Genomic DNA, 13224 nt, shown 5'->3' with positions numbered 1-13224 from the left:
TCCTTCAATCCCTATTTTTTCAAATAGTTTACATAGCATTGGAGTTAGTTGTTCTTTAAATGTTTGGTAGAATTCACATGTAAATCCATCTGGTCCTGGGGACTTTTTCTTAGGAAGTTGGTTAATAGCTTGTTCTATTTCTTTTTCTGAGATGGGACTATTTAGACTACTTACTTCTTCCTCTGTTAATCTGGGCAAGCTATATTTTTGAAGGTATTCTTCCATTTCATTTAAGTTATCGAATTTATCGGCATAAAGTTGAGCAAAGTAGCTCCTAACTATTGTTCTAATTTCCTCTTCATTAGTGGTGAGTTCACTCTTTTCATTTTCAAGACTAACAATTTGCTTTTTCTCTTTCCTTTTTTAAAATCAGGTTTACTAAGGGTTTGTCTATTTTGTTGGTTTTTTCATAGAAACAACTCTTAGTTTTATTAATTAATTCAATAGTTTTTTTACTTTCAATTTTATTAATCTCACCTTTTATTTTTTTAATTTCAAGTTTTGTGTTTGTCTGGGGGTTTTTAATTTGTTCCTTTTCTAGCAATTTTAGTTGTAAGCCCAATTCGTTGGCCCTCTCTTTCTCTATTTTATGCAAATAGGCCTGTAGAGATATAAAACTTCCCCTTATTACTGCTTTGGCTGTATCCCACACATTTTGGTATGATGTCTCATTATTGTCATTTTCTTGGGTGAAGTTATTAATTATGTCTATGATTTGCTGTTTTACCCAATCATTCTTTAGTATAAGATTATTTAGTTTCCAATTTTTTTGGTCTATTTTCCCCTGGAAAAAGAGATTAAAGGAATTAAAGTAGGTAAATAGGAAACCAAATTATCACTCTTTGCTGATGATATGATGGTATACATAGAGAACCCCAAAGATTCAACAAAAAAGCTATTAGAAGTAATCCACAACTTTAGCAAAGTTGCAGGATACAAAATAAATCCACATAAATCATCACCATTCTTATATGTCACTAACAAAATCCAACAATTAGAATTACAGAGAGAAATTCCATTTAAAGTAACTACCAATAGTATAAAATATTTAGGAATCTATCTGCCAAGGGAAAATCAGAAACTATATGAGCAAAACTACAAAACACTTTCCACACAAATTAAGTCTGATCTAACTAATTGGAAAAATATTAAATGCTCTTGACTAGGGCATGCAAATATAATAAAGATGACAATACTACCTAAACTAATCTATTTATTTAGTGCTGTACCAATCAGACTCCCAAAAAACTATTTTAATGACCTAGAAAAAAATAACAACAAAGTTAACATGGAAAAACAAAAGGTCAAGAATTTTAAGGGAATTAATGAAAAACAAAATCAAATGAAGGTGGCCTAGCTGTACCAGATCTAAAATTATATTATAAAGCAGCAGTTACCAAAACCATTTGGTATTGGCTAAGAAATAGACTAGTTGATCAGTGGAATTGGTTAAGTCCAAAGGACAAAATAATCAATAACTCTAATAACCTAGTGTTTGACAAACTCAAGGACCCCAGCCTTTGGGATAAGAACTCAATGTTTGACAAAAATTTCTGGGAAAATTGGAAATTAATATGACAGAAACTAGGCACTGATCCATACTTAACACTGTACACCAAGGTCAGGTCAAAATGGGTTCATGACCTAGGCATAAAGAATGAGATTATAAATAAATTAGAGGAACATAGGATAGTTTATCTTTCAGACCTGTGGAAGAGGAATGGATTTATGTCCAAAGAAGAACTAGAGATCATTATTGATCACAAAGAAGAAAACTTTGATTATATCAAATTAAAAAGTTTTTATACAAACAAAATCAATGCAGATAAGATTAGAAGGGAAACAATAAACTGGGAAAACATTTTTATAGTTAAAGGTTCAGATAAAGGCTTCATTTCTAAAATATATAGAGAATTTACTCTAATATATAAGAAATCAAGCCCATCTCCAATTGATAAATAGTCAAAGGATATGAACAAACAATTCTCGGATAAAGAAATTTAAACTATTTCTAGTCATATGAAAACATGCTCCAAGTCATTATTAATCAGAGAAATGCAAATTAAGACAACTCTGAGATACCACTACACACCTGTCAGATTTGCTAGGATGACAGGGAAAGGTAATGGAGAATGTTGGAGGGGATGTGGGAAAACAGGGACATTGTTGGTGGTACTGTGAATACATCAAGACATTCTGGAGAGCAATTTGGAACTGTGCTCAAAAAGTTATCAAACTGTGCAAACCCTTTGATCCAGCAGTGTTACTACTGGGCTTATATCCCAAAGAGATTTTAAAGAAGGGAAAGGGACCTGTATGTGCAAGAATGTTTGTGGCAGCCCTCTCTGTAGTGGACAGAAACTGGAAACTGAGCAGATGCCCATCAATTGGAGAATGGCTGAATAAATTGTGGTATATGAATATTATGGAATATTATTGTTCTGTAATAAATGACCAGCAGGATGATTTTGGAAACGCCTGGAGAGACTTATATGAACTGATGCTGAGTGAAATGAGCAGAACTAGGAGATCATTATCCACTTCAACAACAATACTATATGATGATCAATTCTTATGGACGTGGCCATCTTCAATAGTGAGATGAACCAAATCAGTTCCAATAGAGCAGTAATGAACTGAACCAACTACACCCAGCAAAAAGAACTCTGGGAGATGACTGAATCATTACATAGAATTTCTAATCCCTCTAATTTTGTCTAATTTTTGTCTGCATTTTGGATTTCCTTCACAGGCTAAATGTACACTATTTCAAAGTCTGATTCTTTTTGTTAAGCAAAACAACTATTTGGTCATGTATACATATATTGTATTTAATTTATACTCTAACATATTTAACATGTATTGGTTGACCTGCCATCTGAGGAGGGGGGAGAAGGAGGGGAAAAATTGGAACAAAAGGTTTGGCAATTGTCAACGTTGTAAAATTACCCATGCAAATATCTGGTAAATAAAAACTATTTTTAAAAAAGAAAAGAAAAAAGTTATCAATTGTGCATACCCTTTGATCCAGCAATGGATCAAGCCCAAAATTGGGCTTGTATCCCATTGAGATCTTAAAGGAAGGAAAGGTATTCACATGTGCAAAAATGTTTGTAGCAGTCTTTTTTGTAATGGCAAAGAACTGGAAACTGAGTGGATACCCTAAATTGGAGAATGGCTGAATAAATTATGGTATATGAATGTTAAAGGAATATTATTGTTCTATAAGAAATGATCAGCAGGATGATTTTAGAGAGGCTGGGAGAGACTAATATGAATTGATCCCAAGTGAAATGAGCAGAATCAGGAGATCATCGTACATGGCAACAAGATTATATGATTATAAATTTTGACAGATGTGGTTCTTTCCAACAATAATGATCCAATGATCTTGTGATGAAGAAAACCATCTACACACAGAGAGAAGTGTGGGAACTGAGTGTGGATTACAACCTGACATTTTTCACTCTTTTTGATGTTGTTCATTTTGTTTACTTTCTCATTTTCTTTCCTTTTTGATCTGATTTTTCTTGTGCAACAAGAGAATTATATAAACATGTTTACACATATTAGATTTAATATAAACCATATACTGTATTTGCTTGTCATCTAAGAGAGGGAGTGGGGAGAAGGAGGGAAAATTCTGAGAAACAAGGTTATGCAAAGGTCAATGATGAAAAATTATCCATGCACATATTTTGAAAATAAAAGCCTTTAAAAATATTTTTAAAAAATCCTTCAAATGAAAAAATAGATATTCAATGAAATAGAAGGTTTATTTATACAGTTATCTTGTTGAACCAGAAAAATCAGATCAAGAAAGAAGAAAAAGAAAAACTGAGAAAGAAAACTCAATGCAAGCAAATAACAGAGAGTGAGAATGCTATGTTGTGTTCCACAATCTATTTCCACAGTTCTCTCTCTGGATGTAGATGGCTCTCTATCTCTGCACAAGTGGAACTGATTTGAATCATCTCAATGTTGAAGAGAGGCACTTCCATCAGAATTGATTACTGTATAGTTTTGTTGTTGCTGTGTATAATGATCTCCTGGTTCTACTCACTTCACTCAGCATCAGTTCATGTAGGCCTCTCCAAGCCTCTCTAAAATCATCTTGCTGATTGTTTGTTACAGAACAATAGTATTCCATAGTATTCATACACCATAATTTATTCAGCCATTCTCTAATTGATGGGCATCCAATCAGTTTCCAGTTTCTTGCCACCACAAAGAGGGATGCTACAAACATTTTTGCACACGTGGGTCCCTTTCCCTCCTTTAGGATCTCTTTGGGATATAATCCCAGTAGAAACACTCCTGGGTCAAAGGGTCTGCACAGTTTGATAACTTTCTGAGCATAGTTCCAAATTGCTCTCCAGAATGGTTGGATTTGTTCACAGTTCTGCCAACAATGTATTGGTGTCCCAGTTTTCTCTCATTCTCTCCAATATTCATCATTATCTTTTCCTGTCATCTTAGCCAATCTGAGAGATGTGTAGTGGTATCTCAGAGTTGTCTTAATTTGTATTTCTCTGATCAATAGTGATTTGGGGCATCTTTTCATGTGGCTACAAAGAGTTTCAATTTCTTCATCTGAAAATTTTATGTTCATGTCCTTTGCCTATTTATCAATTGGAGAAGGGTTTGAATTGTTATAAATCTCAGTCAATTCTCTATATATTTTAGAAATGAGGCCTTTATCAGATCATTTGGATATAAAAATGTCTCCCTAGTTTATTAGTTCCCTTCTAATCTTGTCTGCATTAGTTTTCTTTGTACAAAAACTTTTTAACTTAATATAATCAAAATTATCTATTTTATGATCAATAATGATCATAAAATCTAGTTCTTCTTTGGTCACAAATTCCTTCCTCCACAAATCTGAGAGGTGAACTATTCTATGTTCTTCTAATTTATTTATAATATTATTCTTTATGTCTAAATCATGAACCCATTTCAACCTTATCTTGTTATATGGTATTAGGTATGGGTCTATGCTTACTTTCTGCCATACTAATTTCCAATTTTCTCAGCAGTTTTTGTCAAATAGTGAATTTTTATCAAAAGGTGGAACCTTTGGGTTTGTGAAATACTAGATTGTTATAGTCATTGGCTATTTTGTTCTGTGAACCTAACTTACTCCATTGATCAAGTTCTCTGTTTCTTAGCCAGTACCAAATGGTTTTGATGACTGCTGCTTTATAATATAGTTCTAGATCTGATACAGCTAGGCCACCTTCATTTGCTTTGCTTTTCATTAATTCCTTTAAAATTCTTGACTTTTTGTTCTTCCAGATGAATTTTATTGCTATTTTTCCTAGTTCAGTAAAATAGTTTCTTGGGAGTTTGATTGGAATAGCATTCAATAAATAGATAAGTTTAGGGAGTATTCATCTTTATTATATTTGCTCGGCTTATCCAAGAGCACTTGGTATTTTTCCAATTGCTTAGATCTGACTTTATTTATGTGGAAAGTGTCTTGTGGTTTTGCTTATACAGTTCCTGACTTTCCTTTGGCGGATAAATTCCCAAATATTTTATATTATCAAAGTTGTTTTAAATGGAATTTCTCTTTGTATCTCTTGCTGATGGATTTTGTTAGTGAATGCTGATGATTTATATGGATTTATTTTGTATCCTGCAACTTTGCTAAAGATGTGAATTATTTCTAAAACTTTTTAGTTTATTCTCTGGGGTTCTCTAAATATACCATCATATAAATAAAATAAAAGGAGAGACCAATAAAATTGAAACTAAAAAAATATTGAATTAATAAATAAAACTAAGAGTTGATTTTATAAAAAAAAAACAAAACAGATAAATATTTAATTTGATTAGAAAAATGAAAGAGGAAAATCAAATTGTTAGTGTCAAAAATGAAAAGGGAGAACTATCCACAACGAGGAGGAAACTAGAGCAATTATTAATCTTTGCCCAACTTTATGCCAATAAATTTGACAACCTAAGTGAAATGGAGGAATACCTACAAAAATATAGATTTCCCAGATTAACAGAAAAGGAAATTAATTACTTAAATAGTCCCATTTTAGAAAAATAAATAGAACAAATTATTAATCACCTCCCCAAGAAAAAATCCCCAGGACCAGATGGATTTACATGTGAATTCTACCAAACATTTAAAGAGCAATTAATTCCAATGCTATTTAAACTATTTTTAAAAATAGGGAATGAAGGACTCCTACCAAATTCCTTTTATGACACAGACATGGTACTGATACCTAAACCAGGTAGGTTGAAAAGAGAGAAAGAAAATTATAGACCAATCTCCCTAATGAATATTAATGCTAAAATCTTAAATAAAAATATTAGCAAAGAGTTTATATATATATATAATCATCCCCAGGATAATACACCATGATCAAGTAGGATTTATACCAGGAATGCAAGGCTGGTTCAATATTAGGAAAACCATTAGCATAATTGAATATATCAATAATCAAATTAACAAAAAACATGATTATCTCAATAGATGCAGAAAAAAGCATTTGATAACATCCAATAGCCATTACTATTAAAAATTATTGGAATAAATGAACTTTTCCTTAAAATAGTTAGTAGCATCTATTTAAAACCATCAGCAAGTATCATATGTAATGTGGATAAACTAGAATCATTCCCAATAAGATCAGAGGTGAAACAAGGTTGCCCCCACTATCACCATTGCTATTCAATATTGTATTAGAAATGCTAACCTTGGCAAGAAAAGAACAAAAAGCAATCAAAGGAATTAGAATAGGTAATGAGGAAACCAAATTATCACCCTTTGCAGATGATATGATGTTAAATTATCTCCCCTAAGTTGATTTTCTAGATCAATTGTTCATCCTGTGAGATTTTACATTTTTCTTCTTTTGTCATTTTTTGACTTTGTTTTATTGTTGCTTGTTGTCTCATGAAATCATTAACTTCCACATAATCTCTTATTTTATAATTAAAAATTGTTTCCATCAGTGCGGCATGCAGGAGTCATTTTCTTTAGCATTTTTTATGCCTTTTGTTTTCACCAAGCTATTAATTTTCTTTTCTTAATTTTCTTGCATTGCTCTCATTTCTTTCTTCAACTTTTCCTCTACCATCTTATCTGATGTTTAAAATCAGTTTTTGTTTCTTGCCTAGTTCTTCTAGGAATTCTTCTGGAGCTCATGAAAATTTGGATTTTTCTTTCAGTAAATGTTTGTATATGTTTTCATGTCATTGTCTTCCTCATAGTTTGTGTCTTGAATTTCCCTTCCGCATAGTAGTGTTTTTTTTTTTTTTTATGTTTAATATCCTTTTTGGTTGTTTGCTCATTTTTTTCCATCCATTTTCTGATCTTGGACTTTATGTTAGTTGGACTGTGATGACCTTTGTGGGGGGGGGTTCCATTTTTCCAAGATTTAGGCTTTTTCACCTTGCTATTTTCACTGCTAGTTCTGAAGACTTATAAATTTTGGCTACTTCCAAAGTGATATAAAATAGAGAAAGCTGTGAAGACTTAACTTCTTGCCTTTCCTCTGGTCCTTGCTCAGCACCATTGTTCTTTCTCAACAAAAACTTTTCTCTTCCTTTTAACTCCAGCATGATTGTGTCAAAAATACATGGAAGTTTTAAAAGGTAGTTTGAAACCAGAGTAGTAAGGAGATATGATAATCATATAGAATCATATGTGTTTTATCCTCTCTTTTGCTACAAATCAGGACTTGATTTATTATTTCATTGATTGTCTGAACTTAGGCAAGTGATGGAGAAAATATTGATAACACAGACTAAGTGTGTTGTGTGCATACCCTTCTCCCCCGAGATTACACAGTTAAACATTTATCACCATACTGCTGCTTACATTATATGAATCTGAATTTCATGGCCTTAATTCCATTCATGGTCCCAAGAAGCATTCTTATGTCTTTTGGTCAAATCAAATGACAAAAATTTCAAATAACATGATCAAATTATTCTAAGTCACAAAACTGCAAGACTCAAAAGAAATCAAAATTCTCAGGCACCTAGCTAAAGAATTCTGTAAAAAAATGTTATTTAATTTATAAAATAAAGCATTTCCATTACATATTAGAGTAGTAGAAAAAAGATAATTACACAGGAAACTATAAATCTATTGTTTTAAATATTGCTATTCTTTTAAAATATATGAAAAAGTGATCATGTAAATTATATTTTTTCTTTTGTAGTTCTCTCCTCCACCTTGCCCTAGAAAAGGCTATTATTATTCACAAATTTGTAAAAATCATTCTGTACATAATTATATTTATCAATTTTATATCTGGATGCATATGCTTTCTCTCTTTCATATGTCCTTTGCAGTTAATTTGGATATTTATAATAATCAAAATGATTTAATCATTCAAAGTTGTTGTTCAAGCAATATTGCTGTTATTGTATGCAATGTTCTCTTGGCTCTGCTCATTTCACTATCCAAAATTTCATGCAAGTCTCTCCATGTTTTTCTAACATCATTGAGTTCATTGTTTTTTACATTAGTATTCCATTGTAATCATATTGCACAACTTGTTTAAGCATTCCCCAATTTATGGTCATCCCTGAAATTTTCAGTTCTACTACTACTAATAATAGAACTGTTATAAATATTTTAGAATATACAGTTTCATTCTTTTTTTTCCCCTAATAATCTTTGGAAATAAATCTCGTGATGGTATTGCTGGATCACAGAGTACAGGCAATTTTATAATTCTTTGGGCATAAAGCCAGATTATTCTCCAAAATGGACTGTTAAATTCAAAAGCGTTTTATCTTAAAGAAACCACTGGAGATTATTGAAAAAGAAAAGCATATGATAAGATTTGGGCTTAAAGATTATCACTTCAGCATCCACATAAAGGATAGATATGGAAGGGAAGATTTTTCTACCAACTTTCCTCAACTTCTTCCTTTAGGAAACAGGTACAGCAAAAGATTGAAGGTTCAAAGTCAGAGGGAACTTACTTACTTAGAGGACTTAGAGGCTTTAGTGACTGGAGATTAGACTGGTAGGTGCCACAGGAGGTGAAAGTTGTCTTGCAATGACACAGATGAAAAATTCACCAAGCCCATTACAATTTTCCCCCAGGGAATATACACAGCTATGCTATTATCCAATTTGATCCTCAAATCAGCCCTGTCAGGGATATAGTACTATTATGCCCATTTTACAGTTAAGGAACTGAGGTAGTTATATTTTTAAGTGACTTTTCCATAGTCACATAACTGATAAGTTTTTGAGGCCAGCTTTGAACTCAAATATTCCAGATTCTAATGCCAGTACTCTGCAGAGTTACATTGTAACATCTATGAAGGGAGGAATTGTCTTCTGACAGTTTTATCTCCAGCACTTAGCACACTTCCTTTATATAGAATTTATATCTTAAATTCCCTCTCAACCCTGATATCCTCTGGGCTATATGCTAAAATCAATTTCAGCTCAATGCTCAATACTCCAAGATCAAAGTTCTCTTCTCTGGAGGGCAGCTAAAAATACAGGGTGTTCTTGGCATTGGTATCACAGCAGCATTGTGAAAATAAATTGGACAACTTCATTCAAATCCTTCCCTACAGGAATCCAAGCCCAAAGAGTCTGGAGTGGAAAGTGAAAAATGACTTGGGGGTAGTTTCTAATAAGGACTTCAGGGAATTGGAGCTTTGGGTGCAAGGACTCTATAAAGGCATTTACATTGATACCCCCTCATCTTTTCCAGTGGGCAGACCAGATTCTTGTTCTAATGCATGCCACCTCAGTCCACATGTCAAGCCCTCTTTCTCCTGGAAGAGCTCATGGATTTGGCTAGTTCCCTGATCAGCCTATGGGAAGAAAACCTGGGGAAACATCAGTACTGGGTTCTTCAGAAATAGAACAGAAGATTCTGACCAAATACTTAAGTAAGTGAATATATAGCGGGTACTTTCCATTCACTTCAAGGGAGGAAACTCAAAGGAAATAATGTGATGAGTGAATCATGGAATCTTAGAAACTTCATGCTAAAAGGGTCTTGAGTATATAGATTGTCAGAATGGAAACATAGAACTTCTACTTTTATCCTATATTTCTTTTTATCATTTATTTTTATTGATAGAACTGCAAAATAATTTTTCCATCCAATCTTTTTTCCATAATTCATCTAAAAAGAGCCAAATTGTTTTATCTATTAAATGTAAAAAAAAAATTTAAATCCTGAATTTTGTTCAGGAATATATTATTTATTTCAAACCTCATGGTAATATACTTAAAACGTTTCTTTTGTAAATAATCATATGAAAATCCAATTTATGAGATTAAAAAATTTAATCAAAGATCTATAAAGGAAAGTTCCTGTTTCCATGGAAAACAAAATCCTTATTACCTTTCAAGGGTATATGGTTTTGATAGAAATGAAATATTTAACCTATAAACAACTTAACTTGAACCATTGCTTAAGTATTTTGGAGTTCAGCTGAAATGCTATGTGATGCTTAAGAGAAAAGGAAATTGCTTCCAAAATACTAAAAATATGAAGATTGATGACCAAAAAATAAATTTTCTGGGCATTAGGAAAAAATGTCCATATTTCTCAAAGGATATCTAATAGCATGTATGTTTGACAAGATTTGCATGTTTGGCATGAAATATGATTATGATAGAAAATAAACAATAATCTATGGGCACAAGTATCAACTAAAATCACTACATATAGTAACAAGGTCATGTAGATTACTGGCAGACCCAAAATAAAAATGACTTCCTGTGGAGATAAGTTTTTCAAAATTCTTTTAGGGAACACATTTTTGTGCACAAGGAAAGGGTCAAGATAAATGACTAGAGGTATTAACTAAGAGGAAATTAAAATAAATACTTAATTCTTAGTTCTGCAACTTTTGATTATAACTGGCAATTTTCATTAATTTTATTTAACTAATTATGAATAATGTCTCATACTCAAACTCAGGAGGGCAGTCTCATTCCACTTTTTACACTATTTTAATTCTATGTTTAGCCTTTTGATATATTTTCAAATCTACAACAGTTTGCTCCTAGTATTGTACTAGGTGATTAAAAAAAATAGAAGAGATTGGGATTAAGTAGCATTTGCTAAAATGAATGAACTAAACACAATTTACATTATTGTGCTCAGTACATTGTTGATAGATGTACATAAGCTATGCAACTGAAGATGAAGCTTCCAAAATCTTAAAAAAAAATCTTTGTATATTTTGGCTCAGAAGCTTCAAGTTATTATTTAAATATACTTAGATGCTTTTCCTCATTCCCAAATATCAAAATTATTAATATAGAACAACTTTCTCCCTTCTACCTGGATGAAATGCTTGATAAACATTTATGTAACAAAAAGGAGTACAAATATAAAACTGACTAACAGAAAGGTTTGCAAACTTTTCTACCAAGATAATTAGTTTGAAAAACTACTTTTTGATTAAATATGCATATGTACAGATAAAAAGATTAATTTCAAATCAAAACCAGAAAAATAGAGAGTTCCTAAAGGAAACATAAAAAAATTTATATAATTTTAAAAACCTATTATAGTTATTGAGTGTTATTTACTTTTTTTTTAACCTTCAAGTTTCTAAGTTCAAAACAAATGTACTGAGTAAGCGGAATTCTGATCCATTTTAATATGAGGATTTGAAAGTCTGAAATTTAGTCATTCCTAATGGTGAATTCAAAATTTGCTTAGCCTTGTTAATATTCTACCACTTTTCAGCTTAGGTTGACCTCCCAATTGGGTTTTCTAATCAATATTAAAGTTGATTAGGCTTTTCCAGAATCAACCATATGCATAGAAATTGTGCTGATTCCTTGATTCTCTGCATGAAGCTTTATTGGGATTCACAAATGGATTTATCTTTGGTTTCTTTTGAGCTACCAACCTGTTAGACTGAAGTCACTTGAGATGGGAGAGCAGGAGAGAGGGGTGGAGGAGGAAAGAAAGGATGGTGGCAGCAATCAAAGATTTGTGATTTGAAGACAATAGTTCAAGTCAGTGCTGACATAATATGTTACAAACTATTGATTCAGCCTGGGTTTAAAATGAAGGAAAGGGGGCATTCCAATAATTCAAGAATCAGCTGTATTCTCCTTAAAAGAGTTTTCACAGTCTGTTAGCCCTTCCTTATAGCATCTGTTTTCTATTATAGCAGCATCAGCATTTTCAGGCTCTATATACCCTTCCCAAACCCTCTACCTAGCTGGATTCCAAGCTTTCATTGACTTGAATATGTAGTACCATCTAATTATAAAAGGATTTGTTCTGGCTAAAGTAGTCATTTATGGGGAAGAAAAAAATCAAATAATACATATTTTCTGAAACTTATGAGATAGAGAAAATAAAATGCATTTCCCTGGTTGATAACTTGTAAGCTTTGTTTATTACAGACATTTTAAAAAATCTTTCAATTATGACTACACAGTATCTTAAAAATATGATTATCCTCTTGATTTGTATGATTCATGCTTTAAAAGAGTTTATATTTTAGCATTATCCTCTGTGATAGAATAGCATTTTATATTGATGGCTCTACATTGAATCTTAAATCTTTTTAAAATGAAAGTTTAAAGATTATCAAAAATAAAGCAAGAAACTATAATGAAAAAAATTTTAAATGAGTGCACTCTGATGATTATGAAGACTTTTAAAAATATGGTAGTAAGCACTGGGTAAGTAAGTAAGATCTTTAATCTTCATCATATACATAAGTAAGAATTTCCCATATCCATATCAGACAGCACCACATTTTTGTCACATGAGTTTCCCTTGCTTTTCTGGTGGCTACTGAAGAGAAGGCTACCAAGTCACTGATCATTGATGGAATATGGAAAGGTAAGACATTGTGTGTACCAACTTAAGGGTCCCTGGAGCCAGAGGAGTGGGTTGAAGGAAGGAGTCAGGAAATGGGAAGATTGCAAAAACAGAGCAAAATTTCCATAGGAGAAGGAGGAGGAGAAGGTAGAAGAAAGGAAGAAGAGAAGGAAACAGAGGAGGAGGGGGAAGAAGAAGGAAAGAAGTAAGCAGAAGAAACAGATAAAAGATGAAGAGGAAGAGGAAGAGGAGGAAGGACTCACTAGAACTTAGAATTCAAAAATAGAAAGGACTTAGTATATAAATTTACTAGAGATGATCTTTAAAATGATGAAGATATAAAAAGATATAAAGATATAAAAAGATGAAGATATTAATTACCTGGTAGCCCAGTATTGGACTAGGTGATGCAGTGTATAGA

General features: G+C 32.2%; 1 protein-coding gene across 3 annotated transcripts in view; it reads left to right on the top strand.

Moving 5' to 3' along the window:
• LOC141552035 (olfactory receptor 1f45-like) overlaps nt 1-13224 on the top strand; it is a 141901-nt gene that overhangs the window by 123763 nt on the left and 4914 nt on the right. Inside the window, exon 2 of one of the 3 annotated variants that reach the window (XM_074284433.1) lies at nt 9708-9888. The exons of the other annotated variants lie outside the window; for them this stretch is intronic. The gene's annotated coding sequence lies outside the window, so the exon portion shown is untranslated. The remainder of the gene's footprint in view (nt 1-9707; nt 9889-13224) is intronic. 3 annotated transcript variants of the gene reach the window in all.

The sequence above is a fragment of the Sminthopsis crassicaudata genome, chromosome 1, assembly GCF_048593235.1.
Source record: "Sminthopsis crassicaudata isolate SCR6 chromosome 1, ASM4859323v1, whole genome shotgun sequence".
Taxonomy (NCBI): Eukaryota; Metazoa; Chordata; class Mammalia; order Dasyuromorphia; family Dasyuridae; genus Sminthopsis; species Sminthopsis crassicaudata.
This window is presented reverse-complemented; position numbering and strand designations above follow the sequence as displayed.